Raw genomic sequence first — 11,796 nt, forward strand, 5'->3', positions numbered from 1 at the left:
ATTGGCCAGTATTAAACTTTTTGTTTTTCAAATTATATACAATTATATAACACAGTGATATCGCTGCAGTCGTGGTCCTCACTGGTCTAGAGTCTTCTTTGTTTGAGACAAAGAGGAATAAAAACATGGTCAAGTCTGAGGCCTTCAAAAAGTGGTCTTGAGACCCAGACCGATCCCAAGTACTACAACACAACATTTTATGTCTTTATTTCTGAACTTTAGTTTTGAACTTCATTTCATAGAGTCAAATAAAATAGAAATACATGAGACAAAAGACAGTCAGACCCATAAGGACGTCAAGTTAAAGCATTTACGCCTGCTTGAAGACAAGCTCTTAGTAAAATAGGCACACACTATACAACAAATATCGCAGAGTTTGCATGTTCTCCCCGTGTCTGCATGGGTTCTCTCCGGCTTCCTCCCACTATCCAAAGACATGCAAGTTAGGTCAACCAGTTACTGTAAATTGCCCATAGGCATGAATGGTTATTAATCTCTATATGTCAGCCCTATGATGAACTGGCAACTAGTACAGGGTGTACCCTGCTGCTAGCCCAATGTTGGCAGGGATCATCGTCTCTGCAATTAAAAGGGTACGGCAGGACTTTGGTCTAGGTCTTTACTCAGTAGAAAACTGTTTTGTTTTTTTTTCATGGTTTTTACATAACGAAACAACTTTGCATTTTCAAAACACTCTTCTGTGTCATACAGTGTTGAGAGCATTCATGCAATAGGCTTACTATCAGTCACACATCTAAAAATGAAAAGCAAACACTAAGTCACAGATTATTACTACACTGGCTTTCCCAAGATCAGTTCAGCTCAAACTCAATTTAAAAATGTCTCCTCTACCCAGGATTCCCAGAGGCTCTCTGTTTTCTATAAAATCACAGACTGGCTACTTCTGTCCTCAAGTTCCTTTAGTCCAATTCAGCTGCCAAACACAATTACATTTCTGGCGACAAAAAATATTAGCACTGGAGACTCACATGATATCACTGACCCGTGTCTTCCACAGCCTGATATATATCAGGCCAGTAGTGACTGTACATCAGGGGATGGTGTTTACAGTGTGCTGGAGAAGAGTGGAGCTGACCTTGGTGCTGCACAGGTGAGCTCTGCAACACACCTGCTTTAATCTGTCCAAGCTAATGGAGCACTGAAGTCTCCATGGTCACGCGACACTCAGCTACACATGATTTGGTCCATTTGCTAAATTGAGTTTGAGTGGAAATTGTTGCGGTTTTGTAACAAATCATTCACTGGAGCGTGGTCAGACTGTCTGCTTTGCTAAAATACAAATAATTAATCACAGACATTATCAGCGTGGGAAAGTTTCTTTAAATGGCTCAACAAAGATCCAAATGACTAGGTCTCTATTATTATAAATATAACTCTACTGGTGTCCATAAAAAGCTTCACCAACAAACAGTAAGGAACAAGACTATGGCCAAATTCCATTTCCAAGTTTTACCCCTCATTTGCGATTGAACCCATTGCCCCTTAGAACTGAGGTTCAAGGTATAGTGGTGGAAATGTCCCCCTATGAAATTGGACAACCTTTAAAGACCCACATATCTCATCAGTTATTTAAGACCGGACATTTCCAACATGGTGTCTTCCGTTGTGGTGATCCCTCTGTTACTGTGGTAATCCTGTGACCCGTATGGTACCCATGCCCCTACCCTGCCAGTCTGCACTGATACTAGAGGAGTGGTACCAAGTGCTGAAACCACTGCTGGACTTTACTTAAATTTCAGGCCTCATATACAATAACAATGTAACTTTAGCAAGCCAGCTAGTTAGCTATTGAAACAACAGCAAACTGGCTCGTGGTTGTTTTATGCTTGTTACAAAGAAAAGGACCATAATACATTGAAATGGCAGGCAGGTGCCCTCGGTTTGAAGTGTGCATCTGAAAAAATCTCTGTTTGGAGACACTTTGCCCTACCCTGCTAACCCAACGAGAATCGGGACACCCTCCAGCTTGATGTGATACGCAAATCGGAGGGGTAGGGCTAACTGTTAGGGGCAAAGGGTGTATTGCGATCGGGCTGCTTCACTAGCTGCTCTCTGAGTCTGTTTGCCACAGTCATGTTTTGCGGTAGATGCTAATATCAGCAGGTCAATATGGATACAGTGGCAATACTAACATGCTAATGTTTAACCGATTTATTGATGACTGTATTCACCATCTTAGTTTAATATGGTAACATGTCAACAATTAGCTAATTAACACTAAACACAAAGCTTTGGCAACCCATCCAGTAATAATTAAAGATATAATATTTAACATTAAAATGTATAATAATGACTACACATATGTTATCAAGTTACGTACTTACATTATCCCAAATGTTTCCAACAATGTTCGAGGGGTGGATCAACCTGCCGACTGACAGACAGATGAACATAACTAAAGTCATACTGCTCACGTGGCTTAAAAAAAAACTTTGAAAAACAATATACTGCTCAAAAGTATTCAACTCTTGTGCAGTAACTAGAGAACATTTTATTTTCAGAGTTTTATATTCTTGTTTTTCGATTCTATCATGATAACATCTCCTGACCTGTCCACTTCTCAGGTCTCAGCGACCTTCCCCCCCTGAGCCCAATGAGAGCTGCTCTTCTCCTTTCTCACTCCCTTCCTCTAGAGCTCATAGCTCATGTACTTACTGTGTTATTGCTACAAAAATAGTTCATTCATGTTGTATACATGTGCCTTCACACAAGCCCGGGGTGCTGCTGTCCTTTCCCACAAAACCTTAACCTCTTGAGTGCCAAAGGTCCAAACAGCTTACTTCACTCACTGTGGTCACTGCAGAGGGGGCTGTGCTCAAATTCCTCATGGAGACAAGATATTTAGTTGTTCTCTGAACTGTCTAATCAGAACGAGTTTCACTGGAGTTTTTCCAAAGCTTTCAAAAAACTGGAAGGTTTGATTATAAACCAAACTATCATTCCCTTTTCCCAACCTTTGGTAGCTCCAATTTATCTTGTAAAAATCTTGGTCTGAGCTCATCTGTATGAGGCCATTACTCAGCCACCTCCTCTACAAGGTAAGCCAAAACAGAGCATGCAACACATCATGAAGCACATCATCGGCCAGTTCTCATGAGTCACTGCAAACAGTGGGACAGCAGGTGTTGAGAGTTGGCTTTTCACAGCCTCCAGCAATTTTGCACCGAGTGTATTTTATGTTTTTCTGTGTTTTGTGTTTGTTTTGTTGGTCCCAGCGAACTGTGTCAGAAGAAGCAAGTAAAACAGATAGTCAAGTTAGACAGACAGCGGTGAGATAGTTACTGAAGATGCTACAACAAAAAAGTGACATATTTAAACAATACAGAGTGGAATTTACTTACAAAAAGAGTTGCATATTAACTCTTTAGTTGTTACATGTACTGTATATGAGCTTCCTTCAACACATCCTCAAACCTAAATGACTGAATAGGTTGATTGTCAGCATCTCCCAAAACAATGTGACAGGTCTCAGTTTGGTCAGGTTTAGGCTAGAAGTACTTGATTATGTTTAGGTATTAAAATTAGTTGGTTAGGATTAGGAGAACATCATGGTCCAGGTTAAAATCACTACTTTGCTTCTGTTTGGCTACAAGTACTGTGTACCTGCATATAGCTTTTCACTACTTCTCCTGACTTCCTCCTTTTCAGCTGTAATAATTACTACAGCCACTAGAGGCCACCACCTAACAACAAACATAAAAATGAGTCGTATTAATCTGCTTTTGTTTCCAACCTATGCAGTCGTTTTTCTGATGAGGACAGGCTTGCTAACTTTCATGTCGGGAGTTGGAGGGGGTAGTTGTGGTGTCGCATCTAGGCGAGGAGGCTGCCAAGCCAGGAGCTACTATACTGTTCAAGACTGGTTATTTTAATGAGGGCGTTTCAATTTGTAAGCGTTACACCACTGGATATTTCTAACAAGATTTCAGGACGTTTTCCAGCTGCGCTTGTGCTTTTTGAGCCTAAACCTAACCAGACGATAAGCACAGCATTCAGATATGTTGAAACGCAAAGTTTCAACATATCTGTGACTGTGGTCTGTAGACATGTACATTGCAAGTATTTATCCTGGCAATTGGGTTGGAACAAATGAACGTATGGTTTGGGGTGTGCAGTAGGTTGGTAGGTAGTTGATTTAGAGTTGATGGCTCATTAATGTACAGTGTTCATATTTCCCTTTGCTCTTTACCCCAAACTTTCTCTTACCATTTTATTCTCTTTTCTCATTCATTTTTACTCCACGTCAACCCTTTCAATCTTTTTGTATTCACTTATAAAGCACCCGGTTTGAGCAAAGGTAATTGCAATTTACATTTTTGTAATGCAGGTAATAGAAAGGCTGACAGACATATAAAGGCTGAGTGTGTAATTGGTACGATTACATGCTGTTCTACAGAGCAAGTAGCCAGCTGGAGCATTTCATTCCTTCCTTGCACCACTGTGCTGTTAGCTTTGATTTGCTTTTCTCCTCTGTAACTGCATTGTTGATTTTGGACATATTTTCACTGATTACATCTGTGCATCATACAACTTTGATGCATTTTGACACCACCCCGACTCACACTCTTGACAAACAAAGTTTCATTTTAACACATTTATGGTTAACACCAATTACACAGTGTTCTGGCACAAAAACCTGTCCCCATGTAACTGTAACAGTGATTCTTAAATACATACAGGCAGACATTTAAAATAGGTTTTTAAAAAAAGAAAGATAATGCAAGAAGGAAATAAGACAGCAAACCCATTTCATGAATCCTTATGACAGCAAACTTTAGGTTAGGCTCTCCTGTAGTGGCACGTTACAGATTTATTAGCACGGTCTGACCCTGGATTACTCTTGAAGACCAGTCAGCACTACTGCGCTGTAAATCAGTCCTTGCCCAGCAGGAGCAGGACCACAAAACCAATGGTGCTATGGGTCAAAGGTGAATGGGGAGGAAGCTCAAAATCAGGCAATCACTGGTAATATCTTTATCTACTCTGGAGGTGACATTACTTTCATTAGCAACAGGTTTACTGTGTGGTTTTTGACCCTAATGGTGGCTATTTATAGTAGAAAGTACAAAAGCAGTTATTGGTATTCAATTCAAAATATCCTGGAAGCTATTTATTTATTTTTATTGTATTATTTAATAAAGACAGCACTTTCATGTCTCTTATTTTCTTCTGTGAGAAATCTGTTGAGGGGTAGCCTAGCTGTGATGCAAAAGTGTTTGTAATAACTCCCAAATTTCAACCAACCTCATAACCTCCAAGTTATTTCTCCCATGATTGTTTAGCCGTGAGGGCCAAAGCCTATTAAGCAGTTTGCTGGCAAAAACAACACGGCCTCACTGATAATAGCGAGCTGTTGCGAAGGACTGGAGAAACTGCTGCTTACAATGTGTGCCTCTCTTTGGCTACAGTGAATCATCATGCTTATTTCTGAATATCTGTGGAAAGTACCTGCTATAATAAGCAGGATTTTCTGCAGTTTGTTGACTTGTTGTAGCTGAAAGTCACGCAAGAGGCGCAATGACCACACAGGAAAGCCCGAGCCGTGAATGAATGAAAGAAAGCAAGTAAGAAAGAAAACACGACACTCAAGGAAGTTGACCCTTAGTACTATTTTCTCATGGAAAGGGTGGGATGAAGTGCTACGGGCAGCAGTTTACAAGGGGGTTTCAATGTGTGTTTGAGTGTCTTTGCGTGTGAAAATATTTTTCTCTTTACCAATCACTGCCCTTTTTACTCCCAGTCAGTTCAGTCACATCTGATTCATGAATAAAGATGCATCATTCATTGCAGCCAAGTGTTTAGAACTTGCATAATAGATCTGACACGTATAAAGAACAACATGTATATATATATATATATATATATATATATATATTTTAAAAACACCAGTCAGAAAAGCAGTTGTATAAAGTTACATCTAAAAGACACTGTACATGTATGTTACATTTCCCTTAAAATGTAAAATATCCTGACAGTTACAACAAGAAAGCTGTAAGAAAAAGGTTGCCTGGTGTGTGTGTGTGTGTGTGTGTGTGTGTGTGTGTGTGTGTGTGTGTGTGTGTGTGTGTGTGTGTGTGTGTAACCCAGACAGCAGGGAGAAAGAGAAGCGGTCTTTTCACTAACGTTGATTGGAAGCAGATGTTGGCGAAAGCCAAGACAGAGGAGAAAATGTTTCGGAAAATTCTCAGGGCTCAGCCTTCTCTTTCTGGGCCCTGGCCCGGGCAGCCAATCACTGCGCAGCACCCGCTGGTCTTAGGGGTGAAGGAAGCACTCCTATTGGACGGAGATTCAAACGTGGGCGTTGGGAGCAGATGTCCTGGGAAAGTTGCTGAATCCCAGTCGACTCACAGTCAAAGAAAAGCGAAAACATTTGCTTGTTCAACTGGACAGTGACCAAAGCCTGTTTTAATCCAGCTGAACTCTCCCTCCTCCTCTTCTCTCTCATAGTGCCTGTGCAAACACTACTATAAAATATCTGTATGCCACAGCTATGGATGTAGACCTTGAGCTGTCAAATCAAATAGCTTTCAAGTCGTTGGTTATTCAGTGTGTGATGTATCACAAAAGGGCTAGACTTTTGATAAGATTTTGTAATAGAAGTGTTGATTCAACATTTCTGAGGCCACATATGTGGTGTTGCTGGATGTGGGTGTACAAACCAAAGAGAAACCATCTGTATGAAAGAAAGCTGACTTAAAGATCTCTCTGTTTTCTCCTGTCCTCTTTCGTCTAGTTTGAAATGAATGCAGTTGAGAGCTTTCACACCTTTGCCATCTCCCACCACTCATCTCCCCGTCCCTCCGCACCTCTAAACCCTCCACTCCTCCTTTGCTCCTTCTCACCCCCTAACCTTCACCCTCCCGTATTCAACCTTCCATTCCATTTCTCATCTCTCTTCGTCTCCGTCCCCGAACCCCCTCTTCCCTCCTCTCACCTCTCCTCTCCCCCCGTCGTCGGCACCCTGATTCAGTCACACTCTAGTTCACACACGGCCTCACCTGCACACAAAGCCCCATCTCACTCCTTTATTGTGCCAGTCTATTGCCTATTCACAGCAACAGCACAGCACAAATCAATCATCTTTCCTAATGGAAAGTCCACATTAACATGAGAGGACACTCCATTTCCGTCCCAGAATGCCAGGTCGACTGGTACCTGAGCTTCAGCCGATGCAGATCCGGGGGCCAGCAGGCACTCTCATTTCAGGTGGGATAGCAAGGTGATGCCGTTAGGTCCAAGGGTGGCTCTGGGAGTCAATGGTGTATTAACTGAGGATGCGACAACGGCAATAAAAATGCAAATTACCAGCCAAAGCAGGGGATGGCCTGGATCTGCCCTTCATAAGCCTGGATAATACAGTCACCACACCTGCCAAGACATGTGGTTCAACACATCCAAGACACAACAATACAATGAAGGAGAGGAGGGGAGGGACAGGAGAGCTATAGACTGTGTGATAAACCTTGAGACCATAGGTGCTAGAGCTAAGACACATGCTGTTTTATCTGCGACAGCCATTATTGGAGTGTCAATTAGCCTCCATTATGTTTCATTTGTAATAAGAAAGTTAATATATGCTGATGAAGACACTACACCATGCACGTCTTTTATTAATTTTTCAATCCTGCGTTCCTGCAATCCTTATAGCAATTCTTGTGCTTGTCAGTCACTCGTGCCGGCGTTTCTCAATGACAGCCAGGTGATGAAACTAAAGAAGTGGAAGCTAAGACTTCAGGTGCCAAATTACAAGTTGTCAAAAGTTACAATTTGTATAAAATGCGATAGGACATACAACACGTTCGACTGTAGAGCAATGCTGACACACCGCCATCGCCAGATCCACCACTCACTCTCCGTTGCTGGCATAGTTCACTGGGTACCAGGCCTTTTCCCACAGAACTGATTTCAAACAGGTCTTTTTACCTGTGTCTCATTTGAACATGCCGCAGGGCAGTCAGTCACCGTGTCTTCTTTTTCGTCTTGTTTTATTGTCTCTTCTTCTTCTTTTGTTGTTTAGTGGTGGTTGGAAAACAGCTTTTAGGTACATTACTGCCACCTTGATTGGATTGTGTGTCAGGTCTCGCCACAGTTTGACTGACTGAGTCGGATATGTTCTTCCTATGACTGCATGTAACGCTAAATCCCTACTTTCTTATGCAGCTATCTAATTTTTTACAGTACAGGTGTCCTGCACCTGTACCCAACTGAGATGGATGTGCACACTACTTGTTTTTTTCTACTTGTCTCATGTCTCATCCAGTCATAATCCATTGTTCTTCATTTTCATCTTTTTATTTTGAACTACTTGTCTAATGAAGTCATTATGAAAATGTCTAGTGGTGAGTTAATTTATAGTCTGAACTGAAATTACATCATGTAGCATACTGTATGTCCATGGCCCAAGTGTGATTAAAGGGGTAACAGTCATGAGAAGACACGGTAGATTGAGCAGGGACTCACTCATGTTTGTCCCTGGACACCGCTGGAGTCCACACAGGCCAAAGTCAGCACAACCATGACGGACAATAGGACATGAATGAATCCCCAGGCAACTGTGTCTTAAGTTGGGCCATCAGGGCCCTCTGGGACACACTGGTCATATTTCACAACTTCTCTGCGTAATGGAACCACTGAGTCTGTCTCTTGTGCGTCACAGCGATACTCTTTTTATGAAGAGGATGTTAATTTAGGCCAGCGAGGATAGATATAGTTGTGTTTCATCCTGAACATAGCAGGTCCTTTAAATCCAAAGAATGTAGGCTTTTAAAGCACATCTTCTTAAGTTAAAAGCTGACAGAGGTTTCGCAGTAATGACATTTAGACTGTGTTATATTGTGCCCTCCGATGTCAGATCTTCGTATCCATTAATGTCGCTTAAAATATAAAAAGCTATATATTTCCTTTGGAGCCAGAGGGTGGTCAGCCTTTAATTCAGTGTCATTAAAATACCAGTTCTGCTGCACTGATCTTTACCATTCGTTTAGATGACATACACATGTACTGTAACATTCTCATATGGAGATTTATGTAACTTTCTGTGGAGATTTATGGTCTACATACACTGTAGTTTGACCACAAAAGCAGTTTCTTCTGGTAACATTCACAAGCTCTGATGAGTGTGACTGGTTTAAAAGATACGAGGACAGATTTACTAAATCTATTACAAATTACTGTCAGAACCACAAACCTTGTGCTGCCACATGTTTTCAATTTAGGGTTGAGAATTTGCTAAGACTGATTCTGTAATTTGGCACAGCCACAGCGCTGTCTATTATTCCATTTTGAATGTTATGCTACTAATTAAGACTTGATCCAAGGCAAAGGACGTGTTGTGTGCATGTCAGGAAAGCAATTGGGCATAACAGAAAGCTCTGCTACTGAGCTTCAGACATTTAAATAGTGTTAAATACTGCTGCCGGCTTGATAAAAGGTTGAATTTAGAAAGTCGAATAAATAAGTGGGGCTTCCCAGACCTTCAATCAGAGATGCAGTTAGCTTTCCTACAGTGGTCAATCATCATTCATATACATGTTTCCATGCCTTCCTCTTGTATTTTTCCACATGAAGTGTGTATTTGCTAAGTTGTTTTAACCTGAAACTCATTTTACTCTGTCATGTAACCCACATTAAAGCACTGACACGCGTGATTTGACCTATTAACATCAAAAAAGTGCTTAGTAGAGCAACCCCAGGATGTAGGCACAGTATTAAGTACAACCCCCAACCTCTCCTCTAATGATGCTGTGTGTGACAGTCAGTGTTTTGCAAGTCACAAGGAAGTCTCACATATTTGTGCTCAAGTCCTCAACTTTAGAGATTAGAGTGAAGAGTCTTTTGAAGAGTCAAGAAGAGTCAAAAGTACAGAATTCGTGAATGCTTTTTAAGTGTATGTAGTAAGGTTGTAGCAGATTAGCAGATTGTTGCACACTGATTTGTCATCTTGTTTTGGAAGAACAGTACATGTGGGGGAGGGGTCCTACAACACTTATTTAAGTTACTTAGCTGTAAAGCTAACGTTAGCTAAGCATTAACTATGCTAAGAATAGCTTTAACATTTGCTGATTTAGGAAATTAAGGGAAATTAATTGATTTGTGGTACACCTTTTAAATAACACAGACTACTTTTTTAATCTCTGGGCTTGGTGGCAGGTATCAGGTAGTTTCAAGTCAAAAAGCTGAAGGCCAAGTGGAGTCATGAGTCACCGATAAAGTCCAAGGTGAGACTGCTTTTATTTTTTCACCCAGTTGAGCCTATAGTCATCACATTCGTGACTCAAGTCCAAGTCATTTGACTCAAGTTCACACCTCTGCGTTATATAACTTCAACGTTTTGTGAGCTCATGTGGCTCAGTGACACTCCAGTGGAAACAAAATAGCTAAATAGCACACAGAGTACAGGCTTTACCCTCCATGCGCTGTTAATGTGATAATGGGTTCTTCCTGAAATAGGTTGTGTGCCAGCGTGGAGAGCCTGGTGCTCATCAGTATCATCTGAATGCTCAAAACCCTGTACTGGAAAACACATGCAGTTGATTCGAAGACGCATCCAGAGGGCAGGTGTGATGATATATTGATTTCGCCTAATAAAAATCACTCTAGAGGTTTAAGTTTTTGTGCAATTCTGTCCCCTATATTTCCAAACTTCATGGTTACACCGGTGGATCATTTAATCTCCCTCCCTGTCTTCCTCAGTCATGTTAAGACTCCATGCAGGAGACAGATGTAGCTTGGTAAGACCCCTTAGATAAATATTTAGGTTTGAAATCTGACAAACGGGCCGCATTCCAGTGTCAAGAGAGCTGTAAGCTGCCGACGACAGGAGGTGATACTTTTTGTCGAGAGAGGCAGAAATTATCTGATATCTTTTGCGCGACTGCCAGGTGTGACAGTTCTCACTTTCTGCATAGACTTCCTCTTCTCTTCATGTCGCACACTGCTGTCTCTCACTTTTAAACACTGCTTTAAATCAGTTGAAGCTTTCTTTGAAAAAGGCAGAGAGTGTAAAAGTGTGTAAAACTGTGTCTGCGTGAGCAGGCTTTGTGTCTGGGTTCAGACGTGAAATACGCAGGTATGAGTGGTATCATAATGGTTTGGATGTCGTTCTGTGTCTGTTGGAACGTGTGCTGTCTGGGCAAGTGTTTCAAAACCTGCCTAGCGATCATGTCTGGTCTGGATCATCAGCCCAGCCGGAGCGAGGGAGGTGGAACAGGAGAAGAACCACCTGGGTAACCTCAGGCTGCCCTCTGCCAAGAACACCACCAGCAGGTCCAACAGGAGAATACGGGGTTTCATTTTGACAGGAGACAGCTCTATTGTGTTTGCATTGGGGTGATTTGAAGTATGTAAAATCACTCATGTCTGTGTATTCTGTTTCATGTTATTTATACAGTGTGCGTGTCTCATTTGATCAGCATCATTTTCACATCATAAGAAATTGCATTTGTCATTTATGTAAGTTTGTTACTTACATTGTAAGTTTGCCAAAGTAAATCTCAAAACCTATGTTCAAGACATTTTCATGTGCATTGTGTTTTGTCCTTGCATTCGCACTGCTATTTTCTGAATGTGAAAAACAGCCTACTGGATCTGTATTTTGGCCGTATTGCGAGGCTGCTGCAGCAGGGCCAAACAGCTGTGCTGCTCGGGGCAGCGGGCCATGGCCCTGTATGTTTTCTATCGACAGTGGAATTTATATGAGCCCGGAGTTACAAGCACATGAATGGGCCCCAGTGTGCTGGTTCTGTTTTGACGTCACCTCATCAGTGCGCATGGGAC

This window comes from Pagrus pagrus (assembly GCF_965226575.1).
Source record: "Pagrus pagrus genome assembly, chromosome: 4".
Taxonomy (NCBI): domain Eukaryota; kingdom Metazoa; phylum Chordata; class Actinopteri; order Spariformes; family Sparidae; genus Pagrus; species Pagrus pagrus.